This window comes from Camponotus vicinus, unplaced genomic scaffold (genome assembly GCF_025532165.1).
Source record: "Camponotus vicinus isolate PSW18456_S1 unplaced genomic scaffold, iyCamVici1.0 SCAF_7, whole genome shotgun sequence".
Taxonomy (NCBI): domain Eukaryota; kingdom Metazoa; phylum Arthropoda; class Insecta; order Hymenoptera; family Formicidae; genus Camponotus; species Camponotus vicinus.
Window position 1 is genome coordinate 3,397,768 of NW_028141979.1, and position 18,409 is coordinate 3,416,176.

Genomic DNA, 18,409 nt, shown 5'->3' on the forward strand with positions numbered 1-18,409 from the left:
GTATCGATCCCGGCCATTGATCGTGTGCGAAGCAAACGCTCTCGAATGTGTGAGAGGAGGCTCAGAAATGCTCTGGTATAGTTTGCGTTTACCAGTGACGTGATAACTTCTGATGTCGCAATCAGTTTCTTTCTTCTTTATTTTCTTCTTTTTTCTGTGTTATTTAATAATAATTTATATATCTCGTATTATATGATCTATCTTTGAAATAAATAGAATGGTTAGAATTTACAATAAAATATAAATTCATATCCTACGTTATTTAAGAAATGAATTAATCTAAAGCAATATATGTACCATTAAATCAATTCAATATCTATTCTAAAGATTCTACAAATTTTTCAAGAACGCGAATTTACATCGACAGATTAATTTTCATTAAAATGAATATAGGAAAACATTAAACTCTTTCTATTTATTCCTAAATAAAAGATAATATGAACTTTATTTTTGCGTGATTTTACAGAGGAAAATAGAGAGAGATTTTAAAAATAAATATTTATTACATTCTCAAATATACGAAAAGCATCAATATCAATATTCTTTATTTGACATCAGATAAACTTTATTACTTTCGACAGTACATCTTCAATGTATACATATTGCGCGTGCGATAGCCACGCACGTGGATACGCAAGGAGATTGTCACCGGTGACATTGCGATATTCCCGCGTCGAGAGGAAAGTCATAATTACGGCCGTCTGCTTGAGATTTCACGGTTACCACGTTCGCACATCCGCGGGTTCCGTAATCGCACGGCGAGATCATCAGCACTCTCGCTGGCTCACCGAAAGTCGGAGATGGATGAATGACACCGGCTAAAGATCGAGGGAAATGAGATAGCAATCGTGCGATCGAAATTGAATCATTCATTAAATTGCTATCGGAAAAATTATAAACGATTTTTGCGCTCAGTTCAATCTCTTTGATTTGAAAAGATTTTATTCTATTTTCCGAAAAATTGAAATTTTTTGAAATTGTGCGTGTGTGAAAAAATATTATTAATGTAGAAATTTAAATCAATTAATGTACATCAATTATTGAATAATCAAAATTATTTATTTAACGCAAAAAGAGAAAGGGAAATTGCATTTCGTATACATAATTCAAATTACACAACATCCCTCCTCCATTGTCGATCTACTCAATATTTATAAAATTTACATACATTGCATAAAGAAATATGTAATTTTCCTTTAAATTGAGAAACATATTTCTGCCGAAAAGAGAACATGATTTGCAATTGCAATGTAATTATTATCGTAATAAAATTATGTTAGCGTAATTAAGTGTCGCGATGAAAATAACCGCGAAAGGTTGAGCCACGGTTACGCTTGCACATCATCGTTATTATATTTACAGCCGTGGAATCGCCGTTGACATGCACCTCGTTTCCGTGTATACGCTAGAACGCGGGAGAAAGGAAGTTTCCCTCGTTGTCGCGTCGCCGCATCTCCTTGAACTGGTGCACCTTGCCGTCACGTTCCCCGTGTACTAGCACGTATGCTTCTCACAGCTGATTGAATCGGCGAGCGAACTACAGGGTGACCAGTAAATTCCTCGAAGAATTTAATTGACTTCGAAGAATTCTATTGCACGTGCGCGATATATCTTTTTCCTTTAAATTATATTTGTAAATTTATATATTAATTTATTAATTTATTGCGTATAAAATTGTCGACTTTAATTACGCGACGATGGATTCTTTGGTGAATTTAGAATTAATTATTCTTGAAAGAAGATTTTAAGAAAGGCCATTATGTAATATGAAAACTATATTAAAAAAACTTTAGCAACGTACAACAATTTATGTTTATCCCTTGGTTTGGATTTTTTCTTTTTTTGAGAAAAAAAACAATATTAGTATTTTGATATTGTATCATTTATTCAGAATTCATATAAAAAGAATGTCTTTAGAGGATAGTAAATACACTTGAAATTTGAATATCGCGAGACATTTGCATATATTGAATCCGAACGTGTTTACCGCGTATCTCTGTGTCATCAGGAGAAAAAGGCGACCCGACACAACAACGTGTATCTCGTGTGTGAAAACGTGCCGGGCTTTAGACGACTGTAAAACGTAGCGAATGAACGAAGCCGTGCTTTCACTCAGTCAGACATTGTACAAACGTAGTTACTTTCTTTCGCAGATATAAGAGCGCGCGTTTTCGCGTAGGGCTGCCTGCCAAAGGCATCAGGAAGCGCGGCTAACGAGACGGGATTGCATCGATTCGATCAAAAAGTACTAAAAGGGAACGGGAATCGATGTAATTCACGGCAACCGTATCACTGCTTTTTACGCGTACATAAATGATGCGATGGATTCTAATCACGCGATGAGGATATAATTAGATCTCGTGCATTTAAAAATATACGATATGAATAATTAATTGGTATATTTTTTTCCATAAAAAAGGTACTATGAATATATGAATAAAAATGTATTATATATTCTGCTATATTATTTACATTTTACTACATAATTATATATATTATATTTTTACTATATAATTTATATGTTTTTCCATAAAAGAGATACTATGAATATATGAATAAAAATTTACTATATATTATTTTCATTTTACTACATTATTACATATAATATTTTTACTATATAATTTTTACTATACAATTCTCTATGAGAACACAATATTAGTTTTTAATTATAAAGAGAAATTATTTATTTCTCTCTCTCTCTCTCTCTTTCATGAATTTATTAATAAATTAAGTAACACATTTTTTACGTTTCTTTTGAAGCTAAAAATGTACTGTGCTTACCTTTTTATTTGTTAAGCTTCAATTCTTTAACAAAATCGGTTTTCCATCCGTATTTACTCTATCGATTCTCTATGATTATATAGTACATGCAATTATACTTATACATGTATACGATTAAAATGGCAAGATGGGAGATATTTCTTTAAGTCCGATATAAATCTATAAAATACGTTAACAGCTTTCGAGCAATATTTGAGGATGATATTTGCACCTACGTGTCAAATTTATAATAAAAGGCCTTCTGCGCGACAATGTCGTAAGACAGTTTCATCAACGTACAAGAAGCAAATCATGCATCGAGTTTTCGCGCCGAGCTGAGATTTCATTTATGTCGCAGGAATCTCGTATAAAAGGATTTTACGGATTCACCGTGGTATTACGTCGAAAACCTGACTTTAGTCGTGGGCGCGCGCGCGAGAAGAAAGTTTCATCTTCGGAATCTCTTCATCACCGATCGCTATTTGCAGCTGCGAAAAACTTCAATATATAAATATTTGCGGTGGAGTAATTTATAAATTCCCCTTTGCGAAAAAAATTGAAAGAAATAATATAAATAGAAAGAAATAATATAATAATATAAATATAACGCACTTTTATTTCAAATGTATATATATTCTTTCGAGAATTTTGGCTAAAGGAAAATATGATGAAACGTTCTTTCATCTTTTTTCTTGCATTCACCCCTCGTTTCTCAGAAGAAATCACTGTGCCAAGAGAAGACTGCCAATTCTAAAATTTTAGCGTAACTTTCTCCAGCGAAGACGTCAATTCGCTAAGATCGATCAGTGAAAGCACATGATAATTGATAGCAAATATAAAGAGACCCGTGCAAGAGATGTCGGAAAAGTCGATGCAGAGATCAAGTCAAGGATCTATCCTCTTGTGATATTTCCGGATATGTAATGTCTCTGCTTATTTTTATTTCAGGGAAAACAATCAAATTAAATCTTTAGAAATATTATAAATATATATTATAAATATTATAAATATATATTTAGAAGATTAGAAATATTATTAGAAATATTGGAAATATATTAAATAATTATAAATATTATAAATATATATTATAAATATTATAATTTATTTTATTAATAGAAAATGCTAAGAGTTTTGCAATAATTTTTTGAAATTGAAACGAAACTATCCAGATAATATTCCAGATAAAATTGATTTTAAAATTACATAGAATCAACTTATATTAGAACTAACTTATTTTGTAAGACAGAGAAAAAATGCACATATACATTCATAATAATTGTTTTATTCAAGCCGGAATATCGATCGGGTCGATTGCTCTCGTCAATTATTTATATTCTAGAATTTATATTAATCTCAAATAGCGAAGTACATTCGTTGAAGCGATTTGTTAGATATCGACGACCTGTTTCCTGGAATAAATCATCTGTTGAAGATCACGGACGCGCGTTACATAAGTTATGATTGTTCGATCGATTCAAGCCTCGATAAAATTGCGTTTTCTCGCGAAGAGTACTTGCATACATCGAGAATACTTGGCGTCAGGATACTTCGAGCGATAGCATACGTAGATAGATTTACAAGATCGTTCCTTTGCAATTTTGACGCTGACAAAGATTATAATACGACACGAGGTAAAAAGCGTAGCCGAAGGCAGTACGAGAGGAATCATTTGCACTCATGATTAATGGATGACCGTAGAGATTATCCTTATCGTCATTGGATGTCAAGTGCCATTAATAGACGCTTTTCTCCTGACTCACGAGATCTCGCGGTACAAGATCAAACAGATGATAGATAATTCTCCTGGCGTTTTATTACTATGTGTCCCGTATATGAAATATTCCTCTATGCTTTCTTAGGTAAAATTAATTTTAAACGAATATTTAAATCGAAATAAATGAAATAGCAAATTGAAATTTCGAAGAAAGACACTGAAATTAACGTCAAGAAATTTATGACAAAAAACATTTCGCGTAAAATCCGAAGCTGTCCAATTAAGCTGCCTCTGGATCAGTGAAGAAATGCAATTCGAGCATGTGGATCACACTTGGTGGGAAAATGATATGACGCCGATAAAAATAGATACGGGGTAACATCAATTACAGAAGAGTGACGCGACATGTAACCGATTCCTTTGTCTATGGGACGGCGACTTTGGTATGGCGTAACTTCAGCTTAAAGTTTCACTTTGTCGTATAAATATAGCACACGACTTTTCATATATAGCCCCACGATGCGCGGCGCATAATTCACTGACGTGGAATCTGACAGAGAAAATATGTATGTGATACGCGCTAACTCTCTATTTGTTTCATGACATGCTAGAATATCTCGCGATTCTTGGACGTACGTTTTATTTGGACTGGCATACCGCGTATTTCCGTAAAAACAGAGCGAAAGAAAATAGGAGTTGTTATTTTATCAATTACTTTTATTCTTTCTGAGAGAGAAAGAGAGAGAGAGAGGGAAATTTAAGGTCATAAATAAAATAATGAATGAAGAAAGCTAAGGAAGAATAACATCACTCCCTCTTCTTTAAATCATAAAAGAACAAGAGCAATTATGAGAATTCCAGTTTAAATTTTAATAATTTTCGTAATATAATATACAAGAGATAAACATTTTAATTATTAATTATTACAACATTTCCATCATACGTATCGTTGTCAGTTATTCAGATTTACTCAATATTTTAGCTTTATGCAAGTTTTAATGTTTCTTGCGAAACAAAGCCAGTAATATGATGTACATTACAATATTTCATTTCGTTTGACAGAATATCGACATAAATGAAACATCAATTAATAAATGTCATTTTCTGTTGTTTCATACGTGATTTCCTTCAGCAATTCTTGCGGATTCTTCCTCCCTAAAATACTTTAAACGCATCACCTTCGAATCTCTACAAATCCAACGATGACGAGTTCAACAAGACGATCAAGTATTGACGTCACGGGTCAAGAGAGTCGATCTTTAAACATCGTTTCCGGATGCGTCGGGCCCGATCCGTCGGTCGAATTATGCCGGGGGTGAATTTCACAACTGCGTCGCGCGAAGGCGCGACGGGGGTTGCATCCGGGGTGCACCGCGCGAGTTTCCGGGTGGAAAAGCTAACGTGGGCGTGGCGTCGCGAGGGTGAGAGGCGTGGTTACACGCGATCAATAAAACCACCGACCCTCTCACCCCGTCCCTTCGACGGGACATGCGACGTCGACGAGGAACGCGAGGGGGGGCGAGAGTTGGCAGCGAGAAAGGGTGCGGAGAAGGGGGGAGGACGCCACCGAAAAGCGGGCGCGGGGGTGGCAGGGGAGGAGGGGGGAGGCAGAGGAGAAGGCCCGGAGGGGTAGTCCGAGGGTGCATACAGAGTATCCCGTCGTACCTCATCGATCCCTCTCTGCGAACCTCCTCCCATCCTCGCGGACGCCCGCGCAACCCTCGCCGAGAGACTCGACCTCGCATCGCAAGTACCATGGCCTCTGGAATTACGCGGGAGACTTCATTCGCGACACGCAACGGTCACGCATCGTCGTCCGGTTCCGAGTGGGTAAAAGGACTCGTCATTCACAATCGGGATGCCTAATCTGAAAAATACACACACGTTGTAATCTTTTCTATAATCTCTCAACAAAAGAGTATAAAAATATATTTTAACTTCCTAAAATTCTTTACTATTTTAAAGATCACGATTTAAAGTGAAAAAATTGTATTTTTCTTCTCTATTTCTCTCTCTCTCTCTCGACTCTTTTGATAAAACAAAATTGATTGGACAAGATTAATTGGAAAAAATTTGTGAACAACAGATGTTAAATACAGCAAGAATCATTATAAAAAATGAAAATTATAATTATTAAATGAATATTTGTTATCATAAAATGTATACATTAGTAGCTATGCAGAGATAATAGGAAAGCTCTACCTTTTACAATCAAGTCAAATAAATTTTGTAGATGTTGATTTAAATATATATGTAATACCTAGAGGCATGGATAACATTGCATAATCGTTTGTTGATCAAACTGAATAAGCTAATTTCTACGGAACAAGTCGTAAATTTATCAAAATTCCTGCTCAATGACATAGTTTGACAAGTCGTAAATTTATCAAAATTCCTATTCAATGGCATAGTTATGCCAAACCCCACTATTCCATCAATGTAATACAACATCGATCCTTTTCTCCTGACCATTTATATGCTTCAACGTGTTCAGATTGGAATTGTCGCGATATTGCGTTTCCACAGGTCTCATTCGGGACACAATATCACGCGAGATTCGATTTAACCTTGTTACACGACTTTTCGCTAATATCGATACGTATATATATGACATAGATTATCATATATCTTATTTTTTTTATTAAGAAATATGAAAATTAATCTTGAACGTGATGTGCTTAGCTTGTGTGTGAAAATCCCACTTTTTATATACATAATTAATATAAATTACTCAAGGCTGTCACCTTGCAAATTTTTTTCAGAAAAAGGTTGATTCAAAATTTGTCAAAAAGTTTGTCTTTAAAATTTTTTTCGCCCGATAACACTTTACTTTTTCTATTTAATGCAAAACGAGTGTTTTGCGACAATCACGCGCAGGTTAATCTATTCACTACATGACTGATAAATGACTGACGCGTAAGTAAAATTACGAAAGAACGATCATTTCCTGTACCCGAACGCATACAACAGAGCGACGCGAGAAAAATGAAAGTAAAAATAAAAGATATAATACTAGAAAACGACACGGTTATTACAGACTTTAAATAAAGAAAGTATCAAACATAATAGGACACAAAGCTTTGATTCTTGCGTAAGATTTTACGGATTTTGCAAGAATTCACTTAAACACTGGCACTGTCTTTTTTATCGAAAGCAAAAAATACGTTTCTCTTTTTAGCATAATTAGGAGAGTCTCTTGCCAGATATAATTTTTGTGATTCTCGATGATACGTCAAGTGTAATACAAGTTTTGGAATTTACCTCCAAGACTGATCCTGGACATGCGTATTTGGCTAAATACTTTCATAGCAATATTGCGATATATTCGATATGTAAACAAGCTTTTTATAATAATATGTAGGAAGAATTCGTTATTAATATTAATAGGAATGTTCGTTATTAATATTAATATTAATAGGAATAATAAGAATTAATAAGAATTTGTTATTAATATTAATATTTGCTATAATTATTTATATTAATTATATTTTATATTAATATTAATATTTGCTATAATTATTCAAATCATAAAGACAATACAATCTCATCTAAAAATTTAAAATACTCTTACGTCCTGAATGCAATATTCTTTATAAAATTTCTCTCTACATTTCATATCATATTTTTAAAACCTACGATAAAGATGTAAATAATATTTACAGAAAAAATTTTTAAAATGAATCTGTTAGTAATATTTTTTTTAAATGGATTTTTTAAAGTTTTCAAGTAAACACATTTTTGGAGTACAATAATTCGACATTCTTTTCTCACGTTAAATCTCGACTATTATGATATCTTCCGTTTATCTGTGCAACATATACTCAAGTCTTTATACATATATAAGATTAAAGTTAATGATTCATTTTGCGGGGAAGGCCGCTTTCTCCTACGCGCACTAAATAGAATGCACTGCAGTTAATTAGCCGGGTATTCAAGAGAGGAGAACGAGGGGGCGTTTTATCACGATTTGCGAGATGCATTGCGAAAATTACGCGGATCGGTAAATCTTGTCAATCGGCGCATCGGTTCGCTCGTGTAAGCGAGTGAATAATGGCGAATCAACATTGAACTCCCAATGACGCTTGGTAATTCGATGATATATCATCGAATTGTAGAAGCTATCTATCTTTCTCTAGAAAAATATGCATCTTCAGGATAATGCTGCAACTGCACGCCAAGTTCTCGAAGAAGAGGCTTTTAGAGTTCACGTAATAAATGTATCCTAAATGTAGCGTAACAAATGTATCCTGAATGCGATTGATGATTCTGGCAATAACGCAATGTAGAATCAATCCTTCATCAATTTTTAAATATATAAAGATTTAAATAAATTGTCTTTGTGATTATTTTTTGAAGATAAAATGTAAAATCAAATATCATGCATATTTTCTGTTGGCTGTTGTTGCCTGGAAAATTTAAAACCATTTCTTTCTTGATAACTTTTTCATTCGGCAATACAAATATTGCAAATTGCATTCGATATTATATATCAATATTCTTTTTCTATTGTAAATTTAGTTTCTATTAATACAAAGTTCACATAAAATTAAAGGAAAGAATTTCACTATTTATTCAATTTTTTTATCAATTGATATATTATTTTTAGCAAAGCAGAAATTTCTTGTCTGACATTACAAGTAATTTATTAAAAACTACAATCATCTTCTGAAATACATTTTTTCTTTTCAGAGATTTTTGCTTCACTTAAGTAACGCCTTTATATACATTGCATCAGCGGATCTCTCTTGTGAAAGACATTGTCGGAAATGTTCTTAGATTCCGCGATTGCCTCCTAAGAATAAAGAAAGAGTCGGTTATTGAGGGAACAATCATGTCATTCTCATGAATCACATGATGTCGGACCTGACGTTGACCCAGCTGATCGAGCATGATCCGGCAGTGCCACAGGACAAGGCCAACAGACGAGCGTTATCTTCAAGTAAAATGATTATGCATATATGTGAGAATCTAACTATGCCAGGTAACTTTCGAACACAACTCCGTTAAAGTTTGCGTTGTGTGTTTTGTGTGCGTTTGTATGTCTGTGCGTGCGCGTATGTGTAGATTATCGTATTCCCACTACTCGAATTTGCACAAGATTAATACGACGTTAAATTAGCTTAATCTGTTAACATTGATAATACAAAATTCGCAAATTGCACTTGTAATTTATTAGTATGGCAAGTAGCAATATAATAGAAACTATACAATCCAATTTAATTGATCTTTAGAATTTAACAGTTTCTCTTTTAAAAGGATAAAAAATTTAAAAGAAATAATAATCTGAAGCATCATATATCACTTTATTGGAGTTGGAAGTAAATAAAAAAGCACCAGAATCTCTACTTTATCAATGTACAACGCCTCTCGCAATTTTCCATTACTGGACCGTTCTGTAATAATGGTTGACCGCCCACATGTTTTATTCACAGCGCGCACTCGCGATTCTTGGTTTCGCCGTCATATCGAACATGACTTTTCTAGCTGAATCGTGCGATTTCCTCCTCTAAATTTTCCAATCATTTCCTTGAGAGATTACAGCGATCATGCGAGCGGATTTTGTAATTCTCTCGTCTTCCTCGCGGCGTTTCTTACGTCTCTTTACAGCGCACTTTTCCGTCCGTCGTGGAAGATATCGATTGACGCGAAACGGGATCGCGTTATATTCTTAAGCGAAATGTTTGCGTTGTTTTAAAGCCGTCAAGCTAATCGATCCCGTGCGCAGGCCATGGTCACCGCGATTTACATCGCGCATACTCTACGAGTTATAATCTCGGCGATTATCTATGCACCGGCTGTCTTCGGCGACTACGTCGCTCTTGTGTCTTAAACGACTGTAAAATATAGAGTGCTGTAAGACACCTCAGTAAACATGAGATTGCACTCGGCTAGTCTATATTAAATGAAAAGATGACGTCTTTATACAAACAGCAATTGACATATTGCTACACGTATGATACATATTATAATATTTTATTACACGATTTGGATTTTTAAAAATTATGTAATTGGAGATTTGCAAGGATTGCTAAAATATCGACATAAAAGTGATAAAATATTTTTAAACATCTATATATCTCTGAATACATATTTTAGAGCTTAAAAGCAGGTATTGATAGAAATAATATTATTATTCATGATTGGAATTTTCTGAATTTTTAACCTTTATCGGAGGTGATGAAACCGCACCTGTTTATATCGCTTTCCCCGACTATTGATGCCTCGTTCGTACTTCGTTAGGCGAGTTCGATTATTTGCATGAGAAGCCTTGTTTACATCGCCGACAAACGCAGTTACGTAAATGCCATTAGCCGGTTAGGCGACAATTACGATTCCACGACATGCGTTTTCCTCTTCGTTGGCGCCGGTGGAACGAGAAATAAATACATAATTGCGTCAATCGATTTTTCATGTGCGTAACAGTAGGATTCCAGAATTTCGCAAGGCGCCATGGGCAGGTTGCCCACTTGCAATGTCGCCTGTTTAACGGCTCCTTGCCTCGGATATTGTGCAAACTCTAGCTACTAGGTACAAAACTTTTGCAAAAGATTAGATGTATGGCATTAAAAAACTTCCTTGCGTTTCCTCGTGTGAATATTTCAATATCGCTACGTGACAGAGAAGCGAATTACTATCGTAAATGTAAAAAAATATCACTGCGCTTTCGACACTCGTATTTCGATATCGTTAAATTTTTTACAAAATTATTTATCAAAATAAAGAATAAATCTTGATACTTTCGAGTTATGTAAGATGAATCATTAACATCTTCAAGACTCTCGATCCCTCATCACTGCCATAATATTTAACTTTGTTCAAGAATTGATTTTGCAAACCTTTTCATAGATTTTTAAGACAAATATTGCTCGAGAGAGAAGCGTGGCTTGACCTATCCATAATAATCACGTCATTCGAATCCTCGCATGCTAGAACACTCGAAGCAGCGAGGACAACGAAGCAAATGGTAATCTGGCTAATTTTAATAGTTACACGGAAGCGCGAATGAATCAAACGACCGCGGAAACGCAACGGAGAGAAAAGCGAGCCCGATCTCCGGAGATTTCAATTCGTCGCGAGCGAACCTCCTCTTTCTTCTCCCTGATTATCCTTTTTACCATCACCCGCTTCCTCTCTCGCTTTCAACGCTCATTATTTCAAACTTGCCTTTCAATTTATGTAAATCGCGTTCGCTCGTAACAGCGACGATGACGAAATTACGTAGGGAGGACTCTCGAACAAAGTAGTTGAACATTAGCGTATTTCGAATGTTTAAATAACCGATAAAAAAACCAATTCAAACGTGAAAGAATTTCTAAAGAAAAGGTAAAAAGAGGAAATTTGTCTAAAAGTTCTTGAGACCTGGAAAAATTCTAAAGTCGAAAAAGTTAAGGATTATGAAAATCTCTCTCTATATATATGTATATAAATATTATTAATTTACTAAAAAAATCTTTCTGTAAAGAATATGTAAAAGCGTTTTTAAAATTTTTCTACTTATTATATAATATATTATATATTATATATTATATTTATAAATATATTTATATTATTTACAAATAAAATATATAATATATTTATATATTAATTAATATTACATATATTGATTACACATAAATTATATTTAAAAAGCGAGAAAACGTAGAGAAACGTACAAATATTTGAAAATATAACGACCGAAAATTTTAGAAATAAATCGATAACATTATTTATATAATTAAAATTAAACTTTCTCTCCGAACTTCATTTTCCCGACGTAATTCCACTCTTATTTAAACGGGAGTGATCCGCGATCGAGAACGAAGGTTAATGCGTACCTGCCACAGCCAGAGTGTTCCCTTCCACGAGACGAGGCCAAAAATAAATTATTGTTCCGGCTCGCGTTCCCGCTCGGGGGTGCCGTCGTTCCCCTTTGTTCCAGCCAGCCCCCCTCGGGCCTAAACCATCCCTCCGCGGCGGCGCATCCACTCCTCCGTCGTCATCCGCAACGGCGTACCTAATATAATATTCCAGGCAATTACAGTGTTTGCGGATCAAACAGAGGGACTCGTTTCACCCCCGTTCGTGACGCGATGCCCTTCCTTCCTTCGGGGAGCTGGCAACCCCCCGTCGTCGCGAGCCGGTGCGGTGGTGAGAATCGCGCGGGTGGCTGCTGCCGGATATACGAGAACAATTTTCTGTCTGGTGTGCTTTTTTAATGGACTCGAGAACATTGACTGGCGTTTCGCATGATTATTCTCCGGCTGGGGATGATGTTTTAAATTTAGAACCGTCGGATATCTCTGTATCTTTATCCTCAGAGATTGTCACTCTTCTCCGACTTACAGAGCCTTTCAAATTTTTATCTTAGATTGATTAGATTGACAAGTTTATAAATGTTCAATGTTTTAATGAATATTGATAAAAAAAATTAAAAAAATAAATCTTGTAAAATAAAATAAATCTTATCAAAAAAATCTTATAAAAATAAATCTTATAAAAAAAATATTGTAATCTTCTCTTCGGATATTTCTATTTAAACGTCTAATTTTATATAATTGCGTTTAATAATAATAATTTTATAAAATTGCGTTTTATATAAAATTAGTGAAGGCTACTCTTCAAGATCACTGTAAAATTATTCCGGAAGAATACAGTCTTCGAATGACTGAATCGTGGAATTTTAAACTTAATTAACTCTTTAAAAAAAAAAGGATGAAAAGAATGAGGAAGAGAGCGAAATCATGATTCCAAGAGAGAAGACAGGTTAACAGCGTTCTGGAGAGAGAACGAAGAAAGGAAAAGTGACAAAGTGCGTGTGCAGGGACGGAGACACGCGTTTCCATCGAAAGAACACAAAGATTAGAACGTCTCTCACGGATAATCGTCGCGCGCTGTTTTTTTTCCGCTCCGGGTAATCGCTCTCATTTTTTCGCTTTTTTTTCTTTTGGCCTTCGTACGCGAAGCCGGGCGTTTGCGTTCCAGTTTTTAATTCCGTCTCGGGGCGATGCATCGTGGGCGTACGCGGACGAACCTATTGCGCGATTTGTATTCTTCTGTTGCGCCCACCTGGCATCGTCCGTCTCTTGCGCGAGTCTCTTGCCTCACCTTAGGTTCCCATAAGTGTTAGCCTACATGTCAGATGCTTGTCGCTGCTGTTGCATCCTCGGAGCGTGGTAGATGATATTCTCAATGCCTGCTGATTGTCCGCGAGAATTTTAACTTTTGTCTCCCGGAATTAATTTATCGATTTTAAGATTTTTTTACTGAATTAATTCATGAAAATGTAATTTTTTTAATAATAATATATGATAATATATTTTTTTAATAATAATATATGATATTCATGTGATAGAATTTTCTTTTATAAAATCACTTAAAAAATTAGAATACATGCACATACAAATATCGAAATAATATATAAATTGATAAAAAAATTCTTAAATTTTGTCGCGACTTAGAAACTGTTTATAGTTGACTTGAGAGATATATTTCGCGTGAAAATATTCAATTAATATCTATGTGTTGTTAGTTTCAGATCGAGACGACGTGATTTATCTGCATCGAATATCACATTTAATAAATCCTGCGTTTTCCGGAATCTTCTGATTTTCAATCTCGCGTCCTTTCCTTTCGTGGCACAGATGTTGGCGTGTCGCAAACATGGCAGCGTGAGCGGAACACTTTGCGACATTAACATTACACGATAGATTGGCGGTTGTACGGGAGCACGTGCATCGATTCCCCGCGAGCGTGCTTGCAAGCTGCCTGCCTATGCTAATGACACTTGGCGCTCGAACAAGTTGCAACGAGGTCCTTTCTCAACGCCGGGGTTCCGTCAAAGTTGCCCGTGCATCGCATTTTTAATCGGCTGTTAAACAGCCCGCGGAGGCGTCTTGCCGAGAATCTGCTTCTAATATGTGCTAATCCGCGAAGTTTAAACATCCCTTGTAAACTAAACAATGATATAACGTTCGTTGCGTAGTTGTTTACGAAAGGTCAGTATAAATTTTGCCTGACTCGCTAATAGAGTTAAGTTTCTGCAGAGCAAGCTGTGTACATACCTTGCTTAATTAAGAGATACTACTTGCATTACTTTCCGCACACAGAGAGTTTCCAAGAGCAGAAACTTAGCATCCTTCTGCATCGGACGTTTCTTAATTAATTTCATTTTTTTAATAAAAACTTTCTACACCGTTTCAAATCTTTACTCGCGATTGCGTTGTCCTTCGAATGTGCTAACGCATGACGCGTCTCGCCTCTGGACGTATCGCTCTCGCATACAATGGCAAGAGCGTTATAAACCGGGAACACAGTTAGAAGGACGCCGTTTACGCAATACGCACGTTATGCCGTGCACGGGATTGCTGAAATCCGGTAGGATTTGATTTCCTGCGACTCTCTTTTGTCTCTCTAACGAGATTTTGCGAGAGATTTGGCGCGCGGCCGCGAGAGTCGGCGAACTCGATCGTAAGGAACCGAATTACACGGGCCGTTCGCTTGATATTCCAGTCGTCGACTCTCTTCCTCATCGGATACTTTCTTCTCCCCCGCATGACACTCCTTCTCTCTTTCTTCTCCATTTTTTTTCTTCGCCCGCCGCTCCAGGAGTTCCGCGACCTGGAACGTGCCGCAGGCCTCACGCACGTACACGCATTTTCGTAATTACGAATGAATGCGTCTAGCTGACGTGGATCTTTCACCTTTACGAGGATTTCGTTGCCGCGGAATTTCCCGTCTTTTTGCATGCAAAAGAGAGTGCACATCTATAGTTCTAGATATCTGCATCGAATGCAATTTTGCATTTCTCGTCTTTTTGTTTTTCCTTTATATCTCTCTCATATCTTTTTTCACACTTCCATGTTTCTTCAGTTTGATGCGTCGATATTCGACATTTTGACGTTTCTCTAATATGCTATGAAAAAAATGTATAAACAGGGTAGGCCTTTATGTACAAAATAATGAGAGGAATCAATTGGTGTAAAGAACACACATAATTGTTTTGAAAAGAAAAAAATGTAATTTGCAATTAACAATTACATTTTTTTTTTCGAAACAATTATGTGTTTTCTTTACACCAATTGATTCCTCTCATTATTTTGTACATAAAAGTATTAAGGTAAGATAATCGAAAAATGAATATTTTACAAGATATTTTACGGTTTATGTAAAATTAAGAAATGATTTCAAGCCTCATAATTCGGAAAGTACTTAACGAAAACTAATTTAATTATAGTGTTTTGAAAAGCTCTCGAGATGAGTTACAAGAATATGCAAAAGCATATAGGGTGTCCCATTTAAAAAGTTGGAGGTGACCTTCACGTGATCTTCAGGTGACTCTTCAAGGTCAAACTAATGGCACCATCTTATGTCCCCCACGAAACCATACAACTTTTGTCTGAAACATTTTTGTCTTAAACTTATGGATTTTGAGATATTTCAGTGCGTAGATTAAAATGGCCTACCCTGTATTATGAATCTCTAATGATGATACGCAATGTCGTTAAATAATAATCCCTCGGGCATTGTATAACAGCGACCCGTATATCATTCGAGACTCAGTCATTTGTACTCTCCTCGTTTTATCTTCTATTCTTCCTGCGGCGAAACATTCACGCAACTTTAGACGTGACTCGTCACGCGTTCACGTATACGCTGCGTAATTACGCATCGCCATATTAAGATATTGCGAGGAGATATTCGTTAGTTTATACGACTAGCTTCGAACCTGCCCGAAAGATAATTGTCGAGAAAATAATGATGATTTAAGTGAGACACTCGCGCAAAAAGAGAAATTCGAAAAATTATGATAATTCACGAAAAAGAGTGTCGAGATTTTACGATTATTATATTGATAGAAAATTATTCAGCAAAAATAATTACTGTTTTATCTCGTAAGAGACGGAAGATACTAATATGGCGTAGATAATTAGGATCGAGACAATAAAGACGAGTTTATTAACGATACGATGTACATGTGTAATCAAAGAAAGTTCGAATGCGGGGAGAGAATAATGCTTTCATCATCAGCATTATCGGAATGTTGGTGTTATTTCTGTACACAAAGTAGAAATACAATATTTTACGTTAATTGGTCTCTTACTTATCGTTGACTATTCCATCTCGCGAGTCTCTAAACATCTCTTTTGAATAATGGTACAATAGTGACCTCAATGCTGCCATCAAAACTATCTTGATATTAAACAAGCATTTGTTCCTTCTCTGCTGTTGAAATAATAGAGACAATGAAATTTTGAACCGTAAATAAGTAGAAGTTTTTACTATTTATTTTTAAATTTATATAATATTTAAAAAAATATTTATAAATATTTTTTTTCAAATTGCATTTGGCATACAAAAACAAAGCCGCATTTCTCGTTTAATTTCTTTTACCTTACAAATTAATACGACTTTATATTTACTCTATATGTGCATATATTGATATTCCAGTGATATCCCTGATTTTTCTTTATTATTATAAATTAATACGACTTTATATTTACTCTGTATGTGCAATATACATATAAATGACGTAGATTTCTCTAAATATCAAACTAGATATTTAAATATATCCTTTTTAACATAGTGAAATAACACAAAAAAGACAATTAACTAGTTGCACAATGGAATCCATATTTGCATTACTTTATTAAATTACGTAATAGCTGCGGAATATTAAATATCGGTTAAGCCATCCAAGAGATGTCACGAATTATGCATTTTATAATATCCTGCGGCACGCGTGCGTCCGTTTTCATGTCGCGAGTCAGAGAAACGAGTCGTGATCGCCGATCCCAAGTCTTTCCAACGTGGAAAAGTGGAGCTGTCAGATAAACGCGGCGCGTAGCGCTCTCAAAGGCCATTAACGGCATCAACCGATGATCATTTATTTCTGTATCCGCGTCTGTCCGTCCGCGAATGGATTTAGCCGCAGAATACAAGTCGCGCGAAAGTCGACAGTGATGGAAAAACGTGACAGGTCCCATCCTCCCGCGGTCGCAGGTACAACGTTACGAATGATCCTCTCTGCGGACGCTACGGTGGTTGGCACATACGAATATGCGCTCGCGTTGGCCAAATGTTGGGTCAACAGTTGGGTCGACTGATCGATATCTATTTTCGGTTCCTGAACGAAAAGACACGAGCGCGAGCCAGCAGGTATTTAACGTTACGCGGCTGTGGAATAAATGGTACGAGAAAAAATTGCGACAAGACATAAAATGCAGAAAAAAATGGTTCATTTTTTAATAGGTCCCATTATGTTAAATTAAAGGAAAAAAAAAGATACAATTTGATATTCATGATATTTTTTTTAATAATATTCTTTATGCATAATAAATGCCTTTAAACCATCACTGTCTTCGTTAATGCCAGATTTCTTAACAGATTTAATTTATTTTGTTTGAAAGTCAAGTACTTTGGAAGCGTAATCCAATCAGGACAATCTTACTCGGGAAACAACGTATCGATTAGAGTTCTTTGGGATATATAATATAAATTCGATATCCTCATTATCTTTTTTAATATAAGATATAATAATCTGTTACTTTGATACTCTAAGAGAAAAAGCATGGAAAAGGAAAACTAGCTTCTTTACTTATTAATTCGTTCGCTGACTATCCTGTCGATCAGGATACAATAGCCACGCGACGTGCCTGGTTATGTCATCAAATGACATTGAGCAAGTGACGTAACCGTCGCGATCCGACGTCAAAAGCAGCCTCTAATTTAACATTTGATCGCTTCTACAATGACGCCTGCGAAGGAAGTGGCGTCATGGGAAAAATGTTGTATGACATTAATTCCCAATAAATTTTTAGAACTATTTACAATTATAATTTTCTCATCGATATATTGAATATAGATTGTTTATATTAAATTACGTAATTTATACATTATCAGGTAAACTCTTTCTAGCATAAAACAAATATAATAAATTAAAATTAATAATAAAGTAAA

The 18,409-nt window shown here is 35.4% G+C and overlaps 1 long non-coding RNA gene and 1 pseudogene across 3 annotated transcripts; both read right to left on the minus strand.

The window, feature by feature from the left end:
- Window positions 1–10,300: 10,300 nt before the first annotated feature.
- On the minus strand, window positions 10,301–12,700 carry LOC145974558 (uncharacterized; annotated as a pseudogene).
- A 2,956-nt stretch (window positions 12,701–15,656) lies between these two features.
- On the minus strand, window positions 15,657–17,463 carry LOC145973999 (uncharacterized). 3 transcript variants are annotated; one of them, XR_014439605.1, is made up of 4 exons: window positions 17,096–17,463; window positions 16,554–16,672; window positions 15,916–16,178; window positions 15,657–15,848 (listed from the first exon to the last, which is right to left on the minus strand). It is a non-coding gene; the product is annotated as an uncharacterized LOC145973999 (long non-coding RNA). The 3 variants fall into 3 exon arrangements; XR_014439604.1 differs by having other exon boundaries at window positions 15,916–16,048; window positions 16,554–16,675; XR_014439603.1 differs by having other exon boundaries at window positions 16,554–16,675.
- Between the last annotated feature and the right edge of the window lie 946 nt (window positions 17,464–18,409).